We start from the raw sequence: 11,771 nt of genomic DNA on the forward strand, positions 1-11,771 counted from the left end.
TTAATAAAAAGGACTTTTTGACAAGAGCAGGTTTCTGATAACTTTTAGATAATACCACTGAACTGGGTAAGAAATTCCAGAACACTAATAGAAAAACTTTATGAGTTCATAAACTGTTAACGGAAATCATGATCAACAAGAATTAGTTACAAAGGGCTGAATGATCATTTTTATGACTTTCTGTCTGAAATACTACTGTCTTTTAATCTTCCTTTTCCAGATATAAGGAAAATTTCCCGCTTAAGCTAACTATAACTTGGAGCAGTTTGGTAAATTACCCCTTTGTAAGCAGAATTGAAACATTTGTCTTTTTCTCTGTAACATCTCTCCAGAATTTGAAATTATTAGTGAGTATACTTATTTTTATGGCAGTATAGTTATTTGCATAAGTTCAATAAAAATGTGTTCTTCTTATAACAGGACACAAACGGGAACATTGGTTATATTACCAAGGCTTTGACTGGAATGTCATGTTTGAGAATTACATAGAATCAGATATAACCAGACAGCTTTAAAGAACTAAGATGGACTTTATGGAGCCATTTCCTTAGGAAAAAAACAGTCTGATACCTTGCTTACAGAGTTCCCAGCAACCTTACCAGGTGACTAAGAAAGGTCACTTCCTGGCAGGTGTAAGAACCTAAAGATATTTTGGGGGCCTTGAGAAGAAAGGAATTCACCCAACTCTATAAGTATTACAGTCAAATCTCATGGTGAGTCCTTGGAATGACGTTCCTGGCTTCAGGAGTCTTTCAACAGTCAATCTGAGATTCCTTATAAAAAGTTCTATTGAAGTAAATTTACAGAAGCCTACATGATCAATTGCCATTCTTGTTACACTTATGTAAATAATCAGGTCAAACTTACTGAAACCAAACTTATTTTGCAAATAAATTAGTCTTAATTTGTCTATGTTTGGTGGGAATTAAAGTAATTTTAGAGAAAAAAATATGTTTTAGTGGATATTAAGGTCTAGTGCTGTAATTGTATTTCAGGTTAGGTAATTACAGCCTAAACTCACTTCCTAGATGGCTCCTTATCGCTGTATTGCATTATAGCAAAGTTTAACTGAATTATTAAAAGGACATTATAAGTCTGTTTCTGGAGTTTATCAAAGAGAGAAATACCTTTGGATGAAGATCAGATACCCCATAACCTACAACCAGGAGATTATATATACTGGAAAAGACATCATTTAAAGGACTCTCTCCAGCATAGATGGGAAGGCCCTTATCATGTATTCTTTTTTTTTTTTTTTTTTTTTTTTTTTTTGCGGTACGTGGGCCTCTCACTGTTGTGGCCTCTCCTGTTGCGGAGCACAGGCTTCGGACGCGCAGGCCCAGTTGCCATGGCTCACGGGCCTAGCTGCTCCGTGGCACGTGGGATCTTCCCGAACCGGGGCACAAACCCGTGTCCCACTGCATCGGCAGGCGGACTCTCAACCACTGCACCACCAGGGAAGCCCTCCCCTTCCCTTTTCATCTGTGAATGAGAAGGACATGCCTTGGGCATCCTAGTCCATTAATAGGGGGACCATAGAAGACCAATTGGATACCATAGCCAACTAGACCCTGTTGCTAGAGAACTCCCCCTTTACGAGCTTTCTCTGCTACTGCCCTCCAACTCAAAGCAACCAAAGAAATTGCCATGGGTTCCCCTTTAAGAATCTATGTGCCACATTCAGTAGAAGCACTTTTTAAAATATTGAAGTATAGTTGATTTACAATATTGTGTTAGTTAAAGGTGTACACCAAAGTGATTCAGTTATATATATATATATTTTTTTTCAGATTATTTTCCATTGTAGGTTATTACAAGATACTGAATAAAGTTCCCTTTGCTACACATTAAATGCTTGCCACTTATCAATTTTATGTACAGTAGTCAGTAGAAACACTTTTAAACTTTCACACACTCAACATCTTTCTGCTAGTAGATGCACATCTTAGGAGATTTTGTTACTGACCCCTTTGAGTCAGGTCCCAACAGGTGTTCTCCGGCCGGCAATTGAACAAGACCAAGGAAAGCTTGAATCTGATCAAAGAATGGAGGGTGTGAGCTTGTGCTCTAGAGCACAGACTCTCCCCCATCTCCACAGGCCATGGACAGAGCTGCTTTACTGGGTTCCCAACAGCGGGGCGGAAGTGGAGTCCTCACCTGTCCCGTGAAGCTGCTCTGCTCATGCTCCACTTCACAGCGCGAGGAGCATCTCTGCACACCACCTGCCGCCGCCATCTTGAATTGAGTGTCGTGCGCAGCTGCTGCACATGGTCCTGAGCTGAAGTGTTGGGCAGCCATTTCTCACTCGGAACTGTGGTCTGAAGTGCTGGGTGTGAGGCCTCTACACGCAGCACCTTATGAGCAAGGGAAACTAGACTAAGCACAAAGGAAAAGAAAAAAAAGGTTAGATTTTATTTAATTACCCAGATTCTATTTTTACTTCCTGGGAATTGTTAATGGGCTTTGCTGATGACAAATCCTGCCTCCATCGCTAGTTCCGCTCCTCATTCTTGAGGGGCGCTGAGAGGCGCAGGTCTGTCTTCTGTAACTGCTTCCTGTTGAATTGGGATGTAGGTATAACCCCGGGGAGAGGAGCAGGACTTTTCCCCAACCACCTTTAGATGTGTTTGATTGTCGCCAGGGCTCAGCCCTAAGCATTTGTACCCCTGAGCAACCCCCTTTTGTCTAACCTTTTAGAGACAAAGAACACCAGACAATTTAAGATATATGGCCCAAATATTAGCAAGAGAATAATTGTCACATGTCATATTTTCCTAAGCATGAAGGTATCTAGGTCTTTTGCCTGTAGGCAAAAGTGTGCCCTCATGTGCAGGCTCACTGCCGTGGCCTGAATCTCTCTGGTTACACTTTTGTAGTTTTTTGAAAGAGAAGCTTCAGGTCAGAGAGGTTCACTCTCAAATAGTCAAGGGGGTCTGTTGCCCCAGGTTGTCTCTCTGGAGGTTGGGGCTCAGGGACCCTCTACACTTGAGTGTAATGTCCCCACAGAGTGATTCTCTGCTACTTCAGGAGAGAGTGGGTGTTTAGGATCACCAGGTGGGGTCCATTCCCCTTAGGAGTGAACTGACCTTGCAAGCTACCGGTTTCTCAGGTTTTTAGGTGCACCCAGTCTCCTGGCTTCAGCGGGTAGAGGGCCAATTCGGTGGGTGTGGGCAGCATTTGGTTACCATGTTCCATGACAGCTTTCATGGTTTCTCCTACCTGGAGGGCATACTTGAGTTGTTCCATTTCAAGAGGGTTAAGGTGTCCCTTCTCTCAGTCTTGGGTCTACCATACATGAGTTCAAATGAACTTAACTTTAACTTATCCCTTGGGGCTGACTGCATGCCGAGCAGGGCAATCGGAAGCAACTTAATCCAATTTTCTTAAGTTTCCTAACATAGCTTGACTAAGCCCCATCTCAAGGTCTGATTGGATCTCTCTACTTTCACTGGTGATTGGGGTCTCCAGGCTGAGTGCAAGATCCATTTTATGCCCAGGGCACTTGTCATCCCCTTTGTCACTTGAGACACAATTGCTGGACCACTATCACTTTGTAGGGATCCTAGGAGCCCAAACCTGGGGATTATTTCTTTTAGTAACGCCTTAGCCACCTCAGCTGTGGTTCCAGTTCTAGCAGAGAATGCTTCTTTCCACCCGGAAAATGTGCCTTGCTAGCACCAAAAGATAGCTGAAGTTGCCTGGTACTCTTGGCATGACAGTGAAATAAATCTGCCAGTCTTCTCCAGGATATGTCCCTCTGGTCTGAATTGGCCTTATCTAGGGGTCTCTGGGAGGTCTGGTTTTGGGGTTGTTCATTGTGCAGGTGAGGCATGTCTCAACTATCTGCCCGATTGTATTTTTCATGTCAGAAGTTATCATGACCCCAACTAACCAATTATATAAGAATTCCCTTCCATAGTGAGTTTCTTGATGATCCTCCCTGATGGCTTGACAAGCTGCAGTTTGGGGAAAGAAGTATTGCCCATGGTCATTAACTAGCCACCCAGGGCCTCCTAGATCTCTACTGAAGCCCCATTTGGGGGCTGTGTCTAATTCTTCCTTTGTATAGACTGGGGAGTAATTGGATGGATCTGGCCTCTTAGGTATGAGTGGTAATTGCCAAGTTAGTAGTTCTAGGGCCATCCTTTTGGCAGTTGCCTCTGCCTACTGTTTCCCGTTATTACCTCTGCATCCCCTTTTGGTGACCCCTACAGTGAATCACTGTCACTTTTTTAGGAAGCTGCACTGCTCCTAGGAGTCTCAATATGTTTAAGCCATGTTTCACCTGTTTATTCTCCACAATAAGCATAATTCTTTCCTTCCAAATAGCCCCAGGTGCGTGTAGGATGGCATACACATACCAAGAGTCTGTGTAAACTATTTAAAGTCTTCTCTGTCCTGAGCTCTAAGGCTTGGGTGAGGGCTATCAGCTCTGCCTTTTGGACAGAAGTCCCTGGGGGTAGGCTTCTTGCTTCTATGACTTAGGTGTGGGAGGTCACTGCATATCCCCCCAGCCCTTTTCCCTCCCTCATAACACTGCTCCCATCTGTGAACCATTCCTTTTTGGAGTTTGGGAGAGGCTCACTTCCTAGGTCGGGATGAATGGAAAAGATCATCTCTATGATTGCTATACAATCATGCTCCAGGGGCCCCATTTCTGTGCATAGCAGGGTGGAAGCATTTAGTGAGTGACAGATTTTTATGGTAGCCACTGGCTTGTCTAAAAACATAGCCTGAACTTGAATCGACCTTTTGGGAGATAGGTATTTTGTTTCCTTCGAACTTACTAAACCCTGAAACTGGTATGAAGTCCACATGGTGATTGGCTGACCAAATGTTAACTTTTCAACCGCCTTTAGCAAGGCTGTAGTAGCTGCTACTGCCTGTAGGCAAGGAGGCCATCCCTTAACATTTTGATCTAATTGTTTAGAGAAATAAGCAACCACCCGAGTAAGGGGTCCCAGTTTTTGAGCTAATACCCCAAGACCGATTCCCCTTCTCTCATTAATGTAGAGGTCAAAAGGTTTAGCTAAATCTGAAAGGGACGTAAGGGCCTGAAGTAATTGCTCTTTCAATTCTTGAAAGACTCTTTTGCGTTCTGAATTCCATTCAAAAAGATCATCATTCTTTCCTTTCAACTTTTCATGTAGAGGCCTAACTATTAGACCATAGTTAGGGATCCAGAATGCAGCAAAACCTGACCATCCCCAGGAAAAACCCCTAAGCTGTCTTCCAGTTTTAGAAAGAGTGAGGCTTCAAATGGCTTCTTTCCTTCCTGCGTAGGCTTCTCTGACCTTCTGTGAGAAAGAAGCCTAGGTGGGTCACCCTAGTTTGTGATATTTGAGCCTTTTTTGGGGGGCACGTTACATCCTTTATTGGCTAGGTGGTTCAGAGTGGTTACAGTATTCTTGTCAGAGGCCTCCTTAGTAGGGCTGGCATTGAGAATGTTGTCTACATACTGGAGGAGTGTAGGGAAGAGATCAAGAAGGTCCTCAGGGGGAGGGTCAAGAACTGGTATTACCTCAGTGGAGGAGAGCCCACATCCCCTTTGAAGGCCTTTGTTCTGATATAAGGCTATTTAAAAACTGGACATAGGGAATTTCATCCCATTTCTTTTTTTTTTTTTACATTTTTTTGGCCACACCGCATGGCATGCAGAGCTTCCCAGACCAGGGATCAAACCCGTGCCTCCTGCAGTGGAAGCATGGAGGCTTAACCGATGGACCACCAGGGAAGTCCATCCCATTTCTTTTGTCTCTGGCATAGCAGGTGCAACTGTAAAATGGTGTTGTAATATAGGGACCCATTGACGGGCCAACTCTCCCCATCTCCCAGCCAATATTGGGGCCAGGCTGTATTACATTGGAAGATTAAATGTTTTGCGGTCAGGGGGTGATACCCCAAAAACTTCCAGTTCTGTGGGGTACACCCTAACGGGCTATGGTTTAGTATGGTGGATGTTTTGTTCCGTATACCTTAGATGTTCTGTTTTGGATTTGTTTCCAACTACCCACGGTCGGGGGCGGGGGGTTGGGGGGGCGGTTGGAGTGATTTGTTGGCAGACAAATACCACCATATTTGACCCAAATAAGGTTTATGGTTCAGGAAACTTGGAACCAGTACCAAACTGTTCATGGATTCCTCAAAAAACCAAAACAGGAGGTGTCAAATTGGCATGGATTCTGATATAACTGAGGGTCCCCCTTGAATTTATAATGATCCATGCTTGAGATAGTAAGTCCCTCCTCAGTTGGAATATCTCACAGGAGGTAAGACTGCCTCTGGGCCAGAGCAGCTTAGCTGCCTTAGTTCCTGACCGGCTTGGTCTGTTAGGGAGTGGCACGGCTGTCTGAGGCGGGGGTTTCTTTCCTCCTTTCAGCTGAAAAAGGAGGAGTTTTTGGACTTCTGAGTGAGGGCTAAAAGCAGGAGGGATTCCCATGGGGTACTTACCAGACCTCTGGGGCAACTGGCATTCTGTGCTGGTACTGGGAGGAGAGCCCTAGAATCTTGGTCGATAAGGAATCCAAGGTTCACTTCACAAGCAGTTAGGGGAAGAGAGGTTGGGTGGTGGGTGTTTCCTTTCTCACCAGCAGCTCACAGGGCATCCTGATAGTGGGGTTTCTGGTCTTGCAAACAGCTTACAGGAGAAACTGACACTGACCAGAAGAGGTCAAGTCACTGGTCGAGTACCTACCGTAAGACCTTTTCCCACTCGGGCATCCCTGGTGTCCTTTCCTGAATTCGGATTGAGCATCCTCTTTCTGTTCTGTCAGGTGGTCCTCATTACTGGGCCTTTTACTGGTCTTGCCTCTTGGCACATGGGGCTGACCACTTTCCTTTACCAAACTGAAAGTGACTATGGAGAATGCTACTGTTGACCCCAGGAGGTCAGTGAGGAGGACAGAAAGCCCTGGTGCAGCCAATATTGCCTAGTATAGGGGTCAAGAGGACAGCACTACAGGTAAGACAGCAGCCAAGACTGCGGTGGTTCCTTCTCATCCACAGGTCCCTTCTGTCCCTGTGTTACCAAACCAAACTTGGGTCCGCTCACTCACATGAAGTAAAGCCAATCTACTGACACCAGATTGTGGTGAAGGAAAGTGCAGCATTTTTTGTAGACACCATACAAGGGGTCCAGGGCAGCCAATACTCAAAACTCCCTGATGGGTTTCAGGTAAGCATTTTTAAAGGCAAGGTGTAGGAGGGAAGTCACAGGGTGTGTGATCAGTTCGTGCAAAATTCTCTGATTGATTGATGGTGAAGTAACAGGGCAGTGTCACAGGGGTTAACATTATCAATCCTCAGGCTCCAGTAGGTCTGGGAGCTATGTGCTCATGGTCATCGAGTAGTTAACTTCCTCCATTTGGTGGAGGTTTTAACATCTGTAAAACAACTCAGGAAATGTGCATCAAATACTGTTATCTAGGTACTTCAGGGAGGAACTAAAGACTGCCATATGGCTGATCAACTGTTTACATTCTTACTATTTCTCCTAGCTCAACTGCTATTTTTGTCACTACATGTTCACATCCTTTCAATTATTAATTCTCCTAAATAGCTCCTATGTTATTGCCTTGTTAGATGCCATCTTACTGCCAAAACAATTAGCAATTATTAAGGTGCCTGGTCATTTAAAGTTTGATATTGATGAAGGTCATGGAAACCATCAGACCTATGAGGCAGCTAAAAGAGCTGCTCTCCCAAACTCTTCTTGTTTACTTATGATTTCCCCCATTGTGAATGACACTAGAGATTTGAAGGAGGTAATTAGATATGGGAACAGCATGCTACTGCTAAAGAAAAGCAAAAATGGAAAGATGCTAAATGCATCTATAATCCTGAGTCTAAGTTATGGGATAGGCTAGACATCGTCTGGCCCTATCCAATGTCACACAAGAAACAAATAATATTAAAATTGACACATGAAATGATACATTGAGGTACAGACAAAATGTTAGATTGGGGATGACAACAGTTTTGGAACCCTTCTCCCAGAGTTGCCTCTGAGTTATTTCAAAGGTGTCTTGTTTGCCCAAAACATAATCCAGGCAAGCTTGTACACACATCAGTGAGCCATTTCCCTTTACCCAAAGGCTCTTTCAAGTTATGGCAATTAGATTTTACTCAATTACCTCCTTCACAAGGTTGTAACTCTTTTGGTAATGGTTTGTATGTATTCTCATTGGGTGGAAGCTTTTCTTGTCAAAGGGCTAGTGCTCTTGCCATGGCCAAAATTCTATTGGAAAAAATAATTCCCATGTGAAGAATTCCACTGGAATTACCTAGTGATAGAGGAACCCATTTCGCTGGTCAAATTCTTAGTGCAGTCTGTGATACTTGGCCAATTCCACAACATTTCAGTTGTGCTTATCACCCTCTGTTCTGGGTTGGTTGAGAGGACAAATGGTATTATTAAAACACAATGCTAAATATGTAGAAATTTTTAGCCTCTCTAGATCACAATTTCTGCCCATTGTTTTAATGAATTTGATATCTATCTCAAGTATCTATGTGCTACTAAACATAAGGGTGTTGACCCATGTTTCTCATTTAAAGAAGGCTTCTGTCCCCCAGTGGACAGTGGAACCAACTGGAAATTTTAAACTCAAGTTGACCTGGAATTGAAGAAGATGACATCTGAATGAATAGCTTTCCCAAGACTGGACCAGGTCTGTATTTTTTTTTCAGAACAATTTGTTGATTTGCTATTGCCTTTCTAATTATTCTTCTAGGAGAATTTTCTATATATTATAAACACGTTACCATTTATAACCTGTATTCTTGTATTCTTTCTTATGGACCTCCTTGCACATAGTGAAGGCTTATGCTTGATATTTAATTTAAAGAGCATCTCACAAATGCTTTGGAAAACTGGACATGAAGCATTGTTGGATTGAAGTATTTGGACTGCTGTTTATCTTAATAGGTATTCTAATGGTTTTTGCCTTACTACACACAATAGGAATTCTCAGTTGGTGGTAAAACCCCATGAAATCAGAGGAACTTGCTGCCTTTATGACTGTTTTTTCCTGGTACTCATATACTGGCCAACATACTGAACCACCCCTCTTCAGATTCTCCTTATAATGACTTTTGTTGTTAGGAATAATTTTAACTCTTGGTTTGGCCTTTTATCTTCTCTTGTGACCCTCATTGCTGATAATGATGCTTTACTGCACTCTTTTGTTTCTACCCTGCAGAAACTTTCTGATTTTGCAAATCTTATTGACTGTTGGATTTGTGCTAGAGCAAACCACACTCATGATGCTCCAGAATTAGTGGATTGACCTCTGTCCTCAGGGGAATGGAAGGCCCTAACAAACAAAAATGTAGGGTTCTGTTTTGGTATCTTTGAAAACAAGCACTCATCACCTTCCCTCTGGGAGACATGTCCCAGATATTACTACTTTCCATTGGGTTTCCACTGCTCATAAAGGAATACTTCTTACTCGAATCTGGATGTTGACTCATAATACTTCCCTATGTTTTGAAAATATAAATGGTACTGGTAAAACATTATATTACCTTCCATTGCATGTCTGTGCCTATACACTCGTATGATTCAGATGATCCTGAGTTCACTCCTCCTTGGAGTCTACATGACTAAAATGTAACTTCTCACAATGAATCCTTGTGGTAGCGCAATGAAATCTATAACAGAACTGGATATTGGGACACGGAGGTACTCCCCCTTAATAGGACAATGTGGGGAATTTATCACAAATCTGTAAAATGGTGGGAAGTTAATTCCACCTACCTCTTCTCTGGAGACTCCCCAAATCTTAGGCAAAATTTTGATCCATAATAAACTCATTTATTACTCCAGGCATATAGAAATATAAGATGTTCTTACAGCCACTTACACAATTCCAGTCAACCAGATTATCATGTACTCAGTGAAGATGAATTTTTTTGACCATGAAATTTCTTCTTTTGAAACTGATAAAAGAATTTCAGTTCAAGAACCTACTTATTCTTTGTCCCTAGAAGGTTCTGGGCATTTTGTATGTGTAGCACAAATATTTACTCAACTTTTCCTACTAAATGGAAAGCGTGTTGTGGAATCATTGCTCTTGCCCTTGACGTCACTGTTAGAAAGACCCTTCCCTCTACTGCTCACATACCAAACTTAAGGTCTTTCTCATATCGGTTAAAAAGATCTCGGAGAAGCTGAGAAGGTTATAATTTTGAATATATGCCAACTAATAACCCAATTGTAGACAGAAAGGGTTTGGTCATGCTTTTGCCAGGGCCTTCCTCCCTTGGTTTGGGGTAGAAAAAGCAATACACAATTATCCAAAGTTATGACCAACCCCTTCAATGCTTCTGTCTAAGCATTTGAATATCATGAAACTCAAACTGATAGCCTGGCAGAAGCTGTGCTACGAAATAGAAGGGCACTTAATATCTTGACAGTTCAACAGGAGGCACCTGTATATTACTAGGGGAAGAATGTTGCTTTATATCAGTCAGTCTGGCAAAGTAACACAAGAACTAAAGGTAATAAAAGGTAATATCAGTCTGCTGGCTGAAATAGGATACACACCAAAACCTGAGGATTATCTAGATCTCTCTAGTTGGTTACCATCAGGAATAGGGTCATGGTTAAGAACAGTATTACAAACTGGATTATTATTGTTTATCTTAATAATATGCATAGTTATATTAACCAAATGCTTGCTAAAAATTATAACCTCTGTTGTAACTTGCTTAACTACCCAGGTTATGTTTGCACAGTTGACTATGTTAGATGTTCTTCATTGAGACAGACTTTATGAATCAGAAGATTTGGAAGAAATTATTGCTAATGCCTTCACAAGACCCTTCCCCCCCCACAACTGAGGAACTAGATGGAGCCGGAGCAGGTAATCAAACCACTCTGGCCGTGAGCAACTAATGGTGCTCTGTTGACATTTTGTCAGGAAAAATCATGAGCCAAAGGGGGAAATGTGGAAGGAGTTGTCAGTAATAACTCCACTTTGTACTTTAGGACTCCATTTTGTTAGACTGTGAATTGTGTTTACCCTGCTGGGAAAAAAATTATTTGCTCAGAAAGGAATCCCTAAGAATTGTGCAAAAATGTGCCTTAACTAATAACAAATGAGACATCATTGACAAGCCAATAAATTGTAACAGAAAAAAATATATATACATTCCAATCATATCTCTTGGCAAACAAATTATGTAAAACAAATACACTTTTCCATTTTCCTTTAAAATCCCTTGCTTTTTGTTCCCCAGATGGGACACTGTTCTGGTTACTGCTGGAATCTGTGCTACCCAAATTATGATCCTAAGATTCCTGAAACACAGGTTTCTTTGTTTTATAGCCTGCCTCTTTTTTCTCAGATGACACTAACAAACATTCTTCACTCAACAAAACTTTAGTCAGGCTCTTAAATCTTCTCCTAGGTCCATCTGTGCATTTCCCCTTTGGGGAGGAGGGGAGGATATTCTGCAGTGCTCATTTGGATATGGAGTTGGCTTGAGACCTCACTGCTCTTTTAAGAAGTGCCTAGATTTTTGGTCATTTCATTCATGATATGTGAATGAAATAAAAGTTACAAATTATGATAGATCACATCTTCAACTACCATTTAAATTAGCATTTATAATATACTTAGTGAATACTTAATGACTTCACAGTAAACACTAAGTTATCTTGCTCAGCTATCACCTAGTTATGTATAGGATCTTTTATTAAACCACTGTGGCCTATGAAATAAATGATTTTTGAGAGGTGAAGCTCAGCAATGATCTCTCTCAATGCA

This window comes from Aethalodelphis obliquidens, unplaced genomic scaffold (genome assembly GCF_003676395.1).
Source record: "Aethalodelphis obliquidens isolate GAN/ISIS:26980383/991018 unplaced genomic scaffold, ASM367639v1 scaffold7, whole genome shotgun sequence".
Lineage (NCBI taxonomy): Eukaryota > Metazoa > Chordata > Mammalia > Artiodactyla > Delphinidae > Aethalodelphis > Aethalodelphis obliquidens.